Source organism: Opisthocomus hoazin, chromosome 23 (assembly GCF_030867145.1).
Source record: "Opisthocomus hoazin isolate bOpiHoa1 chromosome 23, bOpiHoa1.hap1, whole genome shotgun sequence".
Taxonomy (NCBI): Eukaryota; Metazoa; Chordata; class Aves; order Opisthocomiformes; family Opisthocomidae; genus Opisthocomus; species Opisthocomus hoazin.
Window position 1 is genome coordinate 9,228,443 of NC_134436.1, and position 17,159 is coordinate 9,245,601.

General features: G+C 38.3%; 1 protein-coding gene across 3 annotated transcripts in view; it reads right to left on the bottom strand.

The window, feature by feature from the left end:
* The window catches only part of TENM2 (teneurin transmembrane protein 2), a 1,253,534-nt gene that overhangs the window by 987,079 nt on the left and 249,296 nt on the right, over positions 1-17,159 (bottom strand). For all 3 annotated transcript variants that reach the window (XM_075442184.1, XM_075442183.1, XM_075442198.1), the window contains exon 4: positions 3,203-3,257. The gene's annotated coding sequence lies outside the window, so the exon portion shown is untranslated. The remainder of the gene's footprint in view (positions 1-3,202; positions 3,258-17,159) is intronic.

The window sequence follows — 17,159 nt, forward strand, 5'->3', positions numbered from 1 at the left end:
TGAAAGATATTTCATTAATTACTTTTCATTTACGCTCTCAGTTATAAGCAAAATCAGCCATAGCTCTTTCAAGGGACTATTTTCTGTGCATTCATTACTGTGACACATAACATTACACGAAGAAACTGTTCTACCTACATTAACCACGTGTTATCTGTGATGTGAGAAACATTTATTTTACACCTTGTTTAGGTTAGTCCAGTACATTCTTTAGGCTGAAATATTCTTCTTTTCTTTCACTCTAAAATTTTAATCACCAGCATTTTACTGAAACCCCACTGATACACAGTGTGAATGGTTCAGCTGTAAACAGCTGTGGATCTTGTATTTAAAAATTCTTTACAAAAGAATTCCTCATGAGTTTGATGGATCTTACCAGGTAATTGTTAAAATAAATTGTAGATTATCAATAAGTGCATTTTGCCATTGACTATACTGAAAAAAAGACCACAGCAAGACACATGTGTTCACAAAATAAGATTTTTCTTTTAAAATTATTACATGTCTGTCTTTCCTCTTCTTTTAATTTTGGATGAAGTCTTTAACTACTCCTTTAGACTACAGTCATTCATAAGGCAGGTAATTCCCGGAATGTTTCTTTCATAATTCCCAAAATGTTTCTTTTTAAGATTTCTACTTTTCATGGAATACAGTAACGGCAAATATTCTGTAATATACATACATTTTTTTTTTCTCAGTTTATCTTTGATTCTTGGATCAATAAAAGAGTTATTTAATGAAAAACTATCTTAAATAAGAATTATCTGTCACAAACCTATGACAGAGGCTTGTATTTAACTGTATTTTATTCTTTACATAGATAGTGTCAAGGCTTGGTTTTCCTACAGTCCTAATAATCTCAAAGATAACTCTGAAATTTACTTGCTATCTTTACTGTGATGACCTTGAATAATATAAACGGTTATGCACATTTTCTGGATTGCAAACTTCTGCTTGCTAGGCACCAAGATATAAATACTGTGTAGTCTGTAATCATCACCTTGCTTATTTATTTTGAAACATGCAGCTTTTGGAGCTTTGTGCTGCTCCTGGACTTCTCCAGAAAAACCATCTGTATTAACATCATGTTGACAATACTAAATTTCCTGACATGCAAATGTACTTAAACGTAAGTATCAGACAAATGTCCAACGTGATAGTCAAAACTGAAGTGTTAATAAAGTATCTGAACTGTACCTTTTTTGTGCTTGCAAAACAGTAAATGTGAGGATTACCAGAAACCTCAAGCCACCTCTCTGACACGAGCTGACGCTGTCAGGCGCTTGACTGGGTGACACTGCACCTACTGATATCTGCAGCACTCAGTAAGTGCCACTCAAAGACAGATCACCATTTATACCAGTTACACCTACTGATGGACTCCAGTTAAAGATAAAACTAAAATTGTATCTTACAGGAAGCTGAATCAAAGGCTTATGAACTAATATGCAGACCGTAATTCAAAGTTTATTCTAACTCAAGGAGAAGTTCTCTGGATTTTGACTTCAGAGCATTTTTGGGAGCAGCTCCACAACAGGAGCACCCGAAGCTGCTGTTCATCTGCTGCTCCGCATCCCTCGCTTTCCCTCTTGGCACTGGCAATACTGCTTGCAGAATTGCCCAGTAACATCAAACTCAAACCTAATCCTAAAGGAAAAATTTGTTCTTCTGGTTTCTGAATGCCAGACTTGTCTTGGAGCAGGGGGCAGTGGTTTGGCTTTTCGGTCGTGGTCTTTTTCCTTCCTCCGATGGGGGTACTGCACCCTTGCAATTGCCAGTATAAGTAGGAAGAAGGAATATGGGGTCAGAGGTGCGGAAATCAAAGCTGCCATATTTACTGCAGCACAGGCTCAGAACGGTCTGTGCCGATCTTGAAACTGCACCTTAAGATATCTCTGCCAAGATATTGATGCGTTCATTTCCATATATCATTTGTGTTGCTTTTCCTTTTAATTAGTTTTTAGAGATGATAAATCATGCTTCCAACAGCTAGCACACTATCATATTAAATTTTAGAACCATTAGAAAAAGAAAAAAAACACGGAACAAAAATATGAACTTCAAAGGTTAGGCATGGAATGACAAACACAGGAAATGACATTCCCACTTGCGCGGTGTTTCAGACCTGTTTTCCAAAGGCAAACATGAGAAAGAAAGGTCACGATGTTCTGACCTCAGTGGTTTTTCATCTGTCTCCTCACGTTCCAGAAGTCTGTGTCCTAACCATCAGTGTGGAGTGTCACTTTCATTTATTTCCTTATTATTAGCAAATATTAAGTTTATTTTGTACAAATAGCTACCCAGCCAACACCAGGGTGCACTCATCTCACCTTGTAACACCAAGGGTCAAAAAGCCATTTCTAAGTGATCAGAGAATGAATTTTTAAGCTTCTCTCTGCCTACCTGAGAGCAGGGATTTAAAGCCAAATCTGTCATAACTCTTAACCATTCCAGAATATTCTGCAATACAGCTCCTTATTCCATCTGTCGCGGGAATTCAGAGGGGCTGCATCTGCTCTACTTTGTACAAAGCACTTCATTTGGAACACGAACGAGCATTACTACTCAAACCCCTGCGCTGACTTTTGAGCAATCAGATCCCACCCAAAGGGAGGTGCCAGAGGTAGGGGTTTGCCTGGGATCCTAGATCTCCACTGTCAAGTCCTATTACTCAGAAATACCCTTCATGGGTGACATCTACAAACAAGAAGCACTGGATCCTTTGGCTGGCAAGGACGTGTTCTGTGCCAGAAGAACATTCATAATCTCAGCCAATAAATTTAAAATGACAAGCATCCTTAAATTCTGTTCTCTTTTTTTAATTAAGTTTCATCCAATAGTTTGGGGAAAAAAAAAAAATCAATAGTGCTACATCTTTATACTTGTTGATCCCATTATAAACCGATGTGGCAAAGGCTGTTATTACCAAGTGTAAGTGCCTCTTTTCTGCAAGGGCTGAACTTCATAACTCATTCTGCATCTAAACCAATCTCCACACACAAAAAAAATCCCCAAAACACACCAAGAATCCTCATGTCTGTATATGCACTGCATGCATCACCAAGGCACTATGCTAAGCAGCAAAAATAATTTTTTGCTGAACTGTTTAGACAACCAATCAAGCAAGTACAACTCCCGACATTTTTTTCATTCACAAAATAGTTTCTAATTTAGAGTGCAGAATAAGTGTCTTACTACTTACCAGTCTTTGCTTCTGCTCTCTTCAAGACTGGTGACTATTCACTCATTCAGTAATCCTAAAAAAGAAGAAAGCAGGAATGCTTAGTTCAGGTGTCAAGGTCAATTTTAAGCTGATATCACTATCCCAACTCAGCATTTTTTATGTGCATTTAAAAGGTGACACAGTAAAAAAGCGTTGAACAATGTTCTACGACTTGCTAGAAGTTTTCCCATAACCAAAATCCCCACAACAGATGTGAACGTGTCTATGTAAGAAAACATCTCTCCAGTCCTTAAGTAGAGATTGATCTACATGTCTTTTCCTTATGGTCTCAACGCAGGGATGCCTCATAAATCACAACTATCTACAGTTTTGTATTTCCCAAATTCCTAATAATGGAAATAAGAGTTCAGAGAATTCAACAACCAAAAAGTCACGACTTTACATATTCAAAACACCCTTATGCCAGTTAAGTTTCTCTGGTGCTTTCTTCACAAATGTAGAAGATGCAGCTCCTGCCTAACTCAAAGAGTTTCCAACAGTTACAGCCAGAAGATGTTCATTTGAAGGCTAAATAATTAAAAAAAACAAACAAACAAACAAAAAAAAACAACAAACCACCTCAGAACAAATCTCACGGGACAAAGGAAAAAACTTATCTACATAGCTTTATAGACAAGTGAAAAATATTTTTCCACAGTTTGTGTCACAATGTCAAATATATAGACCATGGATGTACACTGTCCTTCTATATTTCTTTTACTACTATGTACTTTTTTTTCCTATTTCCTTTCATCATAAATTTCATTGCAGAATTTCAAGCATAAGTTCATTAACAGAAGCTTTGTACACAGCTTAATTTAGCTTTGATTTAGATTGCACTGAGAGCTATCTATTCTAGCTATCACGAGGGCTTGAGGGAATGTTTTGGGCTGCTTTTGAACCTCAGTGCTCCCCACAAATGGAGAGCTGACAGGAATTGCTTTCAGTGACAAAAGTAGCTTTGCCAGCCTCCTTATTTCCTACAAAAATGCAATAGCAACAACAAAGAACAGCACTTGCAGGGTAAAATGAATTTGTATACAATACCCTGTTCTGAGGCAATTAAGAGTTTCATTCACAGCAGCTTGTTACCAAAGTAGTGCCAGCAGTGTTTATTAATTAAAGGTGTTTTTTCATCCTTAGCTCCTTTGTGAAGAAAGTGAGATTTAGCCTACTGTTTCTGGGGAATTACAGTTTTCTAATCACTTAAAAAATGAGGGTGACTAGTTCTGCCACGTATTTGCCCTGCAAACGTTCCGCCTCTTCTACACGCCAGAAATTCTGACAGCTCTCTTTCAGACTGCCTATACCTTACTTTAAATATTTCTGTACAGATTTTTGAATTATTTTGTACAGCAACCAAAATCTGTGCTGGTGTTCTTTTAAAGCAACTCTGTTCTTTGCTTTCAAAAGAACATGTTGTTTCATTCCCCTAAAGAAGCTCAGAACATCAAGGAAAATAACATCAAGTGATGGTGGGTTCAAACGTATTTCTAATCTTTACAACCCTTCAGTACTTACATTAAAAAAAGTAAGGCATAATTTATTTCTGATGAAATAGAGTTCCTCAGCTTTCTGCTAATAGGATCCTCAGGGCAAAAGGGGTAGGGAAAGCACTGGTAAAAGAAGAGAGCTTCATTCTACTGTTTTTTCCTAGTATGGAAACAATAAATTAATAATAGTGTTTACTCTGATTATCGTTGATTTAGGATAAATTGTTCTCATTTAGCAAATGGGGAAATGAAATTCAGCGCCCAAGGGACTGAGAATATAAACCCACGCCAAAGGCTACAATTGAAGACACACTTACAGACCCATTCTAAATTCCTGGATTAATTCTAATCACTGCTGATAGTAGGGAGGCTGATATTCTAGTATCATTTACCAGTTTAATGATGCAAGTTGGCTCTCCTTTCCCCTCCTTTCTTTGCTTCCCCTTCTGCTCTCCTCATGCCCCTCACGAAACTTTTCAGAAAAAAAAAAAATCCTTGAGGGGTTGCTAGCTTTTAAGTGTCTCCTCCCTCTTTTGGGAAAAGACAGTACAACTCTTTCTCAGCAGAAAACACCTGTGTTTTGATACCCTTCATCAGAAATTCTTCAACTAGCCAATTCTTATTCCATTAGTTACAAGGAAAATACAAGGACTTCTCAAAAAAGCACCACGAAAGCAATAGGAACACCATTACTCAACCAAGCAGCTAGATTGGACTGAGTATACTATTAAGAGTGTTTTCATTTCTTCAAAGTGCGGCATTATCATCATCATATTTTGTATGCTTGAAAGCAATAAAAGAGGATACGTAACATGGTACTGAAGCTGACGGCATATGGCAACAGCTTCAGGCTAGTATTGCATTTCCTCCTGTGGAAGTATCACCATTTATTACCACTCATTAAAATTTAATTTTATAGAGCGTCTTTAAAAGGTCATTTTTTAAATGGGAGTATTGTAGCCAATATTACTGACTAGTTATCCACTTTGAGAACAGAAATCTTTACAGATTTGTTGCTTTGAATTCTTAAAGATAAAGCATAAATCTGATTAATTCAGCTTTTTTTTAATAAAAAGTAGTTTATTGCTTTCCTATTTAACTGCCACAGCCATTTGCTTTGTTTTCTCCTGATAAATACCTTGACCTTTAAAATGACATTCTTGTTACTATGATGATGTTTGACTATGTATTCGTTAGCCCACGTTGCGTTTACCATATTCTGAGATAGCATGTACCTTAATGTTTCAGTCACTATTTTCATAGGTACTACATTTATCATTTAAATATGGTGTATGGAAGTGATGAACTACATCCACAAAAATCAAACCAAAGACTAGATTAGAAAACAAAAAATGGATACCTGCAGTAGCCTCCAAAGTGTCCCGTATGCGTATGCCAACAGCATATTCATTATTTCATTCTTAATAATCAGTACACTGTGATGGTGCTTAGAAATCCATTGACATGTGCTAGTACCCAAATGGGTTTAGCACACCACTATTTACGAGCGTGCAGGGTATCGCTGCTTCCTACATAAGCTATCAATGCAACTTCTAGATAGATCCTATCTAATTTTTCAAGCGAATTTGAATTACAAGCACATAAAAGATCAGTTTTACCCCTTAAAACCAGGAATTTAAACCTGAAACTCAATATCTTTACTGCTAGTTTACAGACATATTTGTGAACTTAACCCGTTCCGACTGCTTCTCCTTGTTGGTATGAAGACTCTGCTGACTGTTTCAATGCTGTCAATGGCTTTTAGCACCCTCAATGATGGTTTTTAAATGATTAAATAATGACACAGTGGGATAAGTTTGATACACTTCTCAGTGGCTGTGTTTTTACTTCTACAATTAATAACATTCTATTTTGAAGGATCTTCCTTTGCAAACCTGGATGCTTAACAGAAACGAAGCAACTGTATGCAACAACGTTCTTCTCATCCACACTGTTACTTAACTGAAAGAGGGGAACGCACCTTGTTATTCTCCAGATAAAGTACTGGCTATGACTTAAAACAAACAAGTATTTGCACTATGCTGCAGGACTGCATAGTAGCAGCCAGGAAGTACTTAGTTTCCACAATGGCGGGGGGGGAAGAGTAAGGGACACACACCAGCGTCAGAGAACAAACCCACGGCTACAAGTTCTCTAAAATCTAACCTACAATTCCTATTCTTTGTCCCTCCAGTGGCACATGCTAACATAGAAGTGTCCTTTTAAATATTTAGATATCAGTTTCTTAAAATTTCAAGATGAATTTTCAAATATGCAAATAAAAGTTTACTCCTCTGTCTACAAAGCCTTTTTAGAGTCTTACTGAGCACTAGCTCATACCTGGTAGACTGAGGATAACTTCCTAAGTCCGTGAGTAAACTGCTTAAGATGTGCCTTCATCATCATCTTAACCTCACCACAATTTACATTTCAGAAGGAAAGGGTAGTATTACGAAGATTAAAAGAAAAATAAATAAAACTGAAAACAGATAAGCCCTACTATTAAATGGAGGCTTCTTTCTAGGAGACTCAAGTCAGACATTTAGAATAGAACATAATAATAAATTATCAGACATAGAAACTAAAGAACATGAAGATTGCAAGGTGTAGATTTCATCATCTTGTCTTTAATATGATTAACATATTTACAATACACTGTTCAAAGACATCGCAAAGCAGAGAGACATCTGTAACAGGTGTATGTTCTAACTTTCATCCAGTAGTCTTGAAAACACCTGCTCAACTCTAAATTCCATGCATCATTTATTTCCAAGTTTTCCCAAGGTTTTAAGTACGTACTTCTGCATCACTAACTGTCGAGGTCCGGGCAGGACTGTAGAGTTTCAGATCTTGTATATATCTAAACCAAGCAGAAACTAAGGATTTCTCTATCCAAGTCTTCTCGGAAGAGCAATCCAATAGTTATTTTCCGCACAGGCTTCAGAGGTCTTCACAAAATGTTTCCGCAGTCAACGTCTTTTTTTAATGCACAACCAGAGAATACCCCAAGAACACCACAGCCTAGCTAGCAGCTGGTACACACACAGGGCATGGGATGCCTGGATTAAAGAATTTGTTTAGACTGACCAGATTCGAACTCCAGATACCAAACTGCTCCCAGCAGAACGAACTAATAAGTGTACATGCTATTCTGCTGGTGAACACCTTGAATCTGAAGGTACTTCAGACTGCTCCAAGTAACGCAAGATTCAGTACGACGTGTGATTTGACTTCTACTCCTCGGACTGCTTCCACATTTTATATTGAAATTACAATGGACTTGTTATGAACGCTTGAGGCAGGCATATTAAATACAGCCACATCCTACTGTTAAATGGCATTTGTAGATGCTGTTTGCCTACTGTGTTTTCATTTATTAAGTAAAGGCAGCAGTTCAAAGCCTATGAGAAAACCTGTTCTAATAAGAAATACAGTTCGACAGAAACATCAGATTACATTAAACACAAAGGTTTGGGTTTTTTTTTTTTTCCTTTAAATACATATCTGAGACCACAGGCTTTGACTAAACTGCAGAGCAATGTCTAAGCAATTGTACCTTTAGATATCCAATCACCATTCTGACCTGCACCAGAAAAAGAGCAAACTTTAAAAAATCACGATACATGTTTACACAAACATTTTCCAGTATGGCTGGCTGAATTTTGACATCCTGGTAACAAGCAAAAGCCTTCATAGCAGTATAATGAACGAATTTGACTCTAAATTCCTGTTCTCCATAAGGCCTTCATATTTCTTTGCAGGTACTCGCTTTCTATTGGTAGTGACTCCTTGCCAGTATCAGACTCACGGTGAGACGGGCCCTGAAAAGACTCTGAAAACACCATGTCCACAATAGATTCTCTACGCAGAAAGCTGCAAAGCTGCCTAAACACCGACATCCCCAGAGGCTCTGCTCACACCATTTTCTGATAGCCTTAGATATTATTTTCATAAATTTTTACATATATATATTAAAAGGTCTTTTTTTTAACCAGGGCAGGTGGTTATGGAGAGCATAGGAATAGGAGACAATAATTTAGATCAGGAAGCAAAATGTCCTCTCACATGCAGTTTGCAAACTCACCCTTGTTTGCTATCTACTGCCTATTTTTTAAATAATGCACAAATCATCTCCAGTACCATGGAAATAATCAACAGAGAATCAAAACCTGGAGCTTCTACTAGAGCACAAATCAAAAGCTGTTGGAATCCAACAGCTGGAGCCTGTCTCATTATTTCACCGTGCTTTGATGTGCTTTTCAGCCAAGTATCTTAGAGAATTACTTGCAGATATGTCTATCTACAAATTCTACATTGCTTACACATTATAGTTTCCAACAGAGATAAATACTGTAACTGAGTTCTCATTTTCAAAAAAAACCTAACTTTTTTTTCCCTTATCTTCTATTAAGCACAAAATCCTGTAAATAGAGGAACTGAAAATCAGCTGCATCTAATAAAAGAACCAAGTTTGTTATTGACTTTGAGCTGGTAGCTTCCATTAGATTATCCATCATACTTTTATTATGTGATCAACTGCCTAATTAATTTTGTACTCGTGCATTTAGACAGAATACTGTATGTTTCAATGGGGTTTACGATAATCCTGCACCTGCGGCCTCAGAGATTTAGACAGCTCTCTATCATAGGTTTATGCTGTGCCTATAATCACGTCAGCTGGAGTATGGTTCCAGCTATTCAGTCTGTTGAAATGTAACAGTATTTGATTTCTGAGGCACTAGAAAATTTGCATCTGTGGTTATGTGTCTTTGGACTTTCATCAGATCAAAGTCACTGAGAGATATTAAGAGAGTTAGATACAATATTTTGCTCAGACAGTTTTAGTGGATAAATCAGACAGTGTTTTGATTTTCCCCGCTTATCTAGTAATATGAACAGATGCAATCATGCTATTGTATAATGAATGTTGATTGCCAACAGTATTTGATTTTGCAACCATTCTGCAGCGATAATTAAAGATAACTTGATATCCTATACAGTGATAGTTAAAGACTGATTTCTGTGCATTATTGTATAAATAAATGCCATAAAGAATGAATGCATTCTTTATAACTTTTTATCTGGCACAGATTTCAGGGCAGAAAAAAAGAATCACAAGCCTTGATAACAGAAATATTCAGATGCAAATGAAAGTCTTCATTCCAAAGTTTGTGTTATTTGTCCTTTATTTTCTTCTGGTTTTGTGGCATTTATATTAAATGAAGGTTTAGTACTTTATGATGCATTAGCTGTAACTTCTATAAAAATGACAAGGAACAAAGTAACATGGAAGCTATACTATTAGCCACTAATCCCGCCAGGCCTAGAGAGCACTGCAGCTAATGGTAGTCTCTTCTGTGACTACAATGAGCTTCAGATAAGGCCCACGTGTGGTAGACATACATACATTTATGATACCATTCGGAAACGTTAGGAAGGAAACATCTAAATGTACTTTTTCCACTAAGAAACTTTTCCAAAGGTCAGAATTTCATACCGTTATAGTTTTGGCCAACTTGACCTTCAAACTAAACCATACATAAATATGAGATAGGAGCTGAGCTGGAGTTGTCCCCTTCTCAGCAGTAGCCCAGGGAAAGCATGGATAGGCTCAGACTACAGAAATGTAATGATTTTTTTTTTATTTAGGCATGACGACTCTACAGTTGTTCTCCCACACAGTGGAAGCTGTCTGCCACAGCCCTGCAACTGTTGCTTTGCTCCTATGCAGTACATTCACTGGGTAGAGTGTGTGTGGGATGACACAGAAATGCATCTTTACCCTCCCAGGCATGCAAAGCACTGGCACCGTATCCTCTCCGCTCCCTGTATGCTCAGGAAGGCAGAGAAGCAGAAACATCTTCCTTCATACTCCCCACAGTCAAGCCCTTCTCTGACTATTTTGAACACGTACGGCCTTTTTCAGAAGCCAGCTTCGAAGCAGACACGGCCTCAGCCCAACAGCCATCGACGCTACAGCCCCCAACCTTGCAAACTGCTCTATGCCAATTTGGATTTGAACAAGTTTGCTTTGGAACAATGAAAAGTCATCTGTGTATAGAAGTGCGATCAGGATCATTGTACAGTACATCACATAACATATTTAATGACTTCCACTTAACTATTTTAGTCCCCAGACATGCAAATATTTTATGCACTCCTTTAGTAACTGCTTCAGGCTACACTGCTCAAGTGTCATGGTTGCTACATACAGCACCAGGTAACCGACATGCATCTCCAATGCCAATATTATATGTTGCTTTTTATCTCTAGAGTTTTTATGTTTCACTTTTAATCATAATTCAACCGACAACATAGTGAGCTGCTTGGTTCACTGGTCAATACAGTTAGCAGCTGAACTCCTAAACAACAGAAGCACCTGCACTGCAGCAATTCCTCCTGGTCTAGAAAGGTATGTGTCAGGTGTTGAGACTTGCCAATTAAGTTATCTTCATGCTTGATGTACACTTAGTCATTGAGTATGTTGTAAGCAAGTATTCTCCCCCCCGCCCTGCCCCGTGAGAACTGCAAGACTGACTCCTATACAGTCTCTTCTGGATCACTGGTAATTTGAAGCTGATAATTATTTCTGGTTTTCGCTAACAGAAAGATACCTGTGCCTCTGATGTATTTCCACTGTCTGTCATTGTGTATGTCAGAAAGAGACCCGCTTCCTGCGATCTAAGAAAGCATTTCTGCTGACATTCTTCTTATGACTTTTCATTCCAATTTATAAAGTTACCTGTTGAGGAATTTTTATGATACCATCTACTTCCTATAGAGGCTACCACCTAAGCCTTGATTAGTTCACAGGAGATCAAACTCCCTAACAAGTTACTGTCAGTTGCAGTTTTAAGATTAGAACTAGGTCAGGTTTATTACCTACATCAATCCTTTCATGTAGCAAAGCAAAGACAAAAAAAAGGATTTCAGAAAAAAAAATAAAGGAAAACAGGACTGAAAGCCTAACTAACAGATCTAAAAATGCTTCTCATCTCAAAAGCGAAATGCCACAAATGATTTTTAAATTACCAAACCCCCAAGGCTGAAGCCATATAGTCTCCAACTTTGTCAGAGAGATCTTACAATATTACAGCAAGTTTTTGTTACAGAGCTAACATATGAGTGGAGTCATTTGTAATATGGAATCCCTTAGATATTCACTCAGCAATGGCTGTGGAAATGGTTCACGTTCTGATGAGGCCAGAAATAGCTTCTGCACAATATCGATATTCTACCAGTGTTCGGATTGTTCTGGGTAGTTTTGGAGGAGCTACACTACAATAGAAACAACAGTAAAAGTTTATAAAGTTATTTTGTACCATATTTAGTCACATATTTTTTTGGACATCTCATGATAATACATCACTGCATGGAATCCTTCATGCCTTTCTACAACTAATGTCTGTTCTTTACTGCAGTGTTTTGTTATTTCAGCTTCTGCTGATCTTCAGATCCAGGAAATGCAAACACATTGCAAGAGAAGAAAGTCTCTCGGAGAAGAAAAAACCTGTTCAAAAAGTTAAAGCCTGTGATGAAGTTCCAAGCGGTTTCTTTTATTTGGAATGAACTGCCAATCTGTATGTGAGCGCTATGTCCATGGCCAGGAATAGAATCAAGCATAAGCACAGAGAATCATACTTTTTTATCCAAAAAAACCACTTTTTTAGGTGCAGCATTAGCGATGCTCACGTTTTCAGCCCATCAGCTACTCACTGCTTAAGCAGAGAGAGTAAACCTGCTTTTCCAAAAGCACTAAGGGAAAGCAACTGATGGGTATGGCTACAGCATTCATGGTTCTAAGGGAGAATTCTAATGAACTCAAAAAAGTACTAAAACAAAACCAAAGAGTTTGATGGCATAAACACAGAAAGGTAAAGTAAGAGCTGTTAGGTAACCAGAAATTCCTACTGTAATGGTGAAATAATCATTATTAATCCTCCTGCTTGAACCCTCTAAGTTTGGGGATAAGCCATGGCATTAGACACAGATACTATTAACATATACTTTGCAAGAACAGGCATCTCAGGAGAGAACATGACTTAAACACAGTTTTGGGTCATGTCTCCTCTCCTGTATCCTCCTTATTCCTGCCAGTACTAATTAACGTACAATCTCACACAAACATTGCCAGCAAGTGTGTGACAAGCAGCCTAAATGGGAAGCTTTTCCAGCATTAATGAAACACATGGGAAGTGGAGCGAGGTGTAGACAAAGTACCATTATACTGATTTTGCCATCTATATAGTTATGTCAAGTGCAAAACTTATAAAAATCAAGGAAGAGGCTAGATTCACAGTTCACTGATGCCACAACTTATGAAAAACAGTTACAACGGCCTAAAGAATGTTTTCCCAATTAAAAAAAGTTGTGTTTACCTATCAAAGCCCTTTGAGTCAGTCAGAATGCTCAGATCAAACACAAAATGCATGTGTAAACCCAGTTTACAACATTAAACGACTGAAGCTGTGCATCTGTGTCCAACTCCACGCATCCCAACACCACCAGAATAGACCCGTAGGTATATTCTCCCTACAGGTCCTTTTCTTCAGCAGCTCCAAGCCTACTATTGATCATCACTTCCTCTCGTGAAACAGAGCAATACAAAAAGGAGCAAAGCTCACCAGTTGCTTTACTTAGCAACGTTTGAGAACAGAACCTTTGATGTTTCCCTTCTCAAATCCATTCTCGAATAAGCTACCTGGTTACCTTTGAACCCTTGCTAGAGTTTTCTACAGGTCCAGTTGCAAAGTGTTCGGAGTTTCAAGAGGGTGAGTAACAAGACCCATGAGCTGCCACTGAAACTTCTCTGAGGTTATACACTCTGTGCTCCTGACCACAATGAGGACACCTTTGAGGAAACATCTACCTTTTCAAAGACTGAGTGATCTCTTAGCATTTCAGAACAAAAACAAAACAAAGTGCAGAAGTCCAAAATGCAGGAGACACCAGTTGGTGCGATGAGACTGTTAGGTGCCTCCTCTGAGGAGGGGATCTCACGCTCCAGGATCTCAGAGGGAGGAAAATGGGGCACCCTAACCCATGAAGGTGAGAGCCAGAGGAGGGGAGCTCCCCCAACCCTCCTATATGTATGGTAGGCCAAGATTGTTTCTCACAAGAGGGAGGTTTTTGGATTACTGATCTGAGCATAGGAAGCAGTGTGGGCTAAACAGTGCATCCTGCAGTGCCATGACAGAAACATGACCTAGTGTAAAGATACTGTAGTGACTTTGCTGGAAACAAAAAACAAAAACAAAAAAAACCAAAAAAAAACCAAACACAGGTGGACTGGATGTTGCCCACTTTTAACCCACAGCAACATGAACTGAAGAAATGCTTTAACTTTTTCCTTATTAAGATAAAATACCGCATACTTCCAATTTACCAGCTTGGAGTCAAAGCTCTTGTCTGGAAAAAAACAATCAATACTCTTAAGCATGGCAGGCCTAAAGATAACAGCAGAAAGAAGCTGGTTAAAAAAAAAAAAAGTACAACCCCCATGTGGTTATAAAGAAGAACTTGTTTAGAAAAGAAAAAAAAAAAAAAATTACCATCCCGCTCCTATCCAAAAGAGGGGAAAAAGAGAACTAAGAGAACCTTTTAAAAGTCCAATGATATTTCTAACCCTACAGACCTTTGCTCTCAGAATGCCTTCTTGCTTGCGCAATATATCTCTAGTACACTTCATGTATACTGCATCTGTATTTACAGTGATTCACTGTTGCACACAAATCATTCCCAGACCCCTTCTCCTCCTATTTTTCATTGAAAGCTTGGAATCCAGCCTTGTATGAGCCTGCAGCACTCCAGATGGGTCAGACAGCCTTGCCAGCAGCCTTGTTCAATACCACAAGACAATTTTACAGTCTTCTGTTTAAACATTGTGCAGTGAAAATGATTTCTGATTCAAAATAATAATGGCATATGGCACTGTTTTAATAGCACTATCATTTTGGGTGGAGTGCAAGGATTTTTTTTTTTATTATAACTCACTGGCTGTGTCAGCTACTGCCGATGGACTGCAGACTATTGAGATGACCTATTCAAAGTGGAAGTTTTGCAGTAATGTTTTCTGTGCGTTGGCTAAATAATGTAATAGCAGGCACAGGAGTTAAAAGGTCTGATGAGATGGCAAAACATTATTAACTCAGTATCTCTTTGAATGCAAAAAGTATGGCCACAGGGGTTGTCTGGCTCCCCTCACCCTTCTTTTTTTTGGCTCTCAAAATACCTAATTAGGAATTAAACCCCAACGGACCAACGGGTTAGTCCATACCATTCGACATCGTGCTCAACAGTGAAAGCTGGGGGAAGGAGGAAGGGGCAGACATTCAGATCTACAGTGTTTGCTTTTTCAAGCAACTGCTACATGTAATGGGGTGCTCCTTTCCTGGAGATGGCTGAACATCTGCCTGCCGATGGGAAGTAGTGAATGAATTCCTTGTTTTGCTTTGCTTCCACGCAAGCCTTTTGCTTTACCTACTAAACTGTCTTTAACCTTAGCCTGTGAGTTTTCTCATTTTAACCCTTCTGATTCTCTCCCCCATCCCACTGGGTGGGAGTGAGCTTAGCTACTGGCCAAGGTTAAAGCACAACAACATGCTGAAGCCTTATGCCATTAGGACACAGCGTTAGCTTAGGTGATGAGCTGCTAGCCGTTAATGGAGGCAATAGCTCAAGGTGATCAGTGGAGGCTGAGAAGTTCATGCTGAGGCAGCTTTCTAACTGATTGGTGAGAGGGAAGAAAAGCCAAAAGTATGGTACTAACCTAATTTTTATAACTTTCAGTAATTTTTTTTCAGGTCTTCATTTTTCTGTGAACTTGAAGTGTTTAAATAAGAGCTTAATGTCATGGAAATGATCTCACATGAATTACACTAAGGATTAAACATTATCACTAGCCGATATAATAGCAAATACAGCATTGTTATTTTAATACTTGACTTACAGTCTTAAGTTTGTGTATCAACACAGCACTTGCCTGTGCCTTACAAGAAATTTTTCTACAGCAAATTTTGGCAGAAATGTTTTAAATTTGTTACCAGATAGTGAAGGTCTGAATCTGAAAGTAGGACAGAATTAAGAAATGGAGCACACTGTCTAGGAACTGACAGAGCGAAAATGGTTAAACTTGACGTGATATTGACTGTATTTTACGCCGTCTCTTTTTAAAACTACTGAACAAGAGCACTGTTGGTCCTTAGTTTCATGACACATTACTAAAATTACTACATAAAATATGGAGTGCAGGAAAATTCACACTACTGTTATGTTCATGAAGTTCTTCAGTAAATCAACATCTGCCGTTCACCAACTGATAGCGATTGTCTTGAGAAATCTAGCAACAGGAGCAATCACTAGGAGATTGTCAATAGCTCTTATAACCACAGTATGCAACCATGTCTGGGGAAAAAAAATTTAAGGGTAAACATATTAGCACACGGCAAATAAATTGCGGTATTTCTGCTACCAGTTTACACAGTAATCTTGACTTATTTCTGTTTGTGTTTGTGCAGAGCTAGTGTTGTACATAGCAATCATCTTTTGTTAACTTTAACTGCATAGCTGAATCACAAGCTCTTCTACTGAGAATGCAGTTTTATTAGACAGTGTAGACTGCCCTAATAAGATATTTTCAGATACAAACTTTTTCCTGCTTTTGCCTCACTTTGGTTGCTTCACCAATACGACTGCACTGTGGGTACAACTATTTCAGGCAATGCACAGATTTAACAGGAGAGGTGAGAAAGATTTACTGCCACCATAAACACTGACTGGTGACATAGCCAGTTACGAACTAATGAAGGGCTATATAACCAATGGGTATTTGAAATATGAGATCTCTTAAAAGTCTACATTTAAGTATTAAGCTGTGTTTTTATGTAATATTTCTCATAGTTACACAGATTAAACTGGCTAATATTACTGCACATTTATCTATTAATACCCAGAACCATATTTATTTGTATTTACCAGCTGCAAGAAAAATCACACCAAAGGATTCTGACTGTACTGAATCAGCCTTGATAATGCTGATTGGGAATGATCCTGTCCTCCAAAATGCCTTTTTCATTTGCAGATATTTTGAGCAAGAACAATGATCACCTTTTTTGTGGCTGCCCAGGATAAAAGCTGCCCCTTCTCTCCACTCTGTGCTTTTTCAGTGCACTCCGTGTATCTACCAGAGAACAGTATCCTGCAATTCTCCCACTCTAGCTGAACCTGGTCCCGCAAACACTACGTATCAATACGGCTGCCTCCGGTCTAGATGAATGACGTCTTGCACTCTTCAGAGACCCCGGTGGATAGCAAACTGTGACAAAACACCATAGATTCAGAGTATTACCTCTTTCAAACCCACTGCATCATCTACCCCATTAGAAACAGAACATGGAGAAAAGAAATGAGACTACAAACCGCACTTTGCAGCCTGCATGAACTTG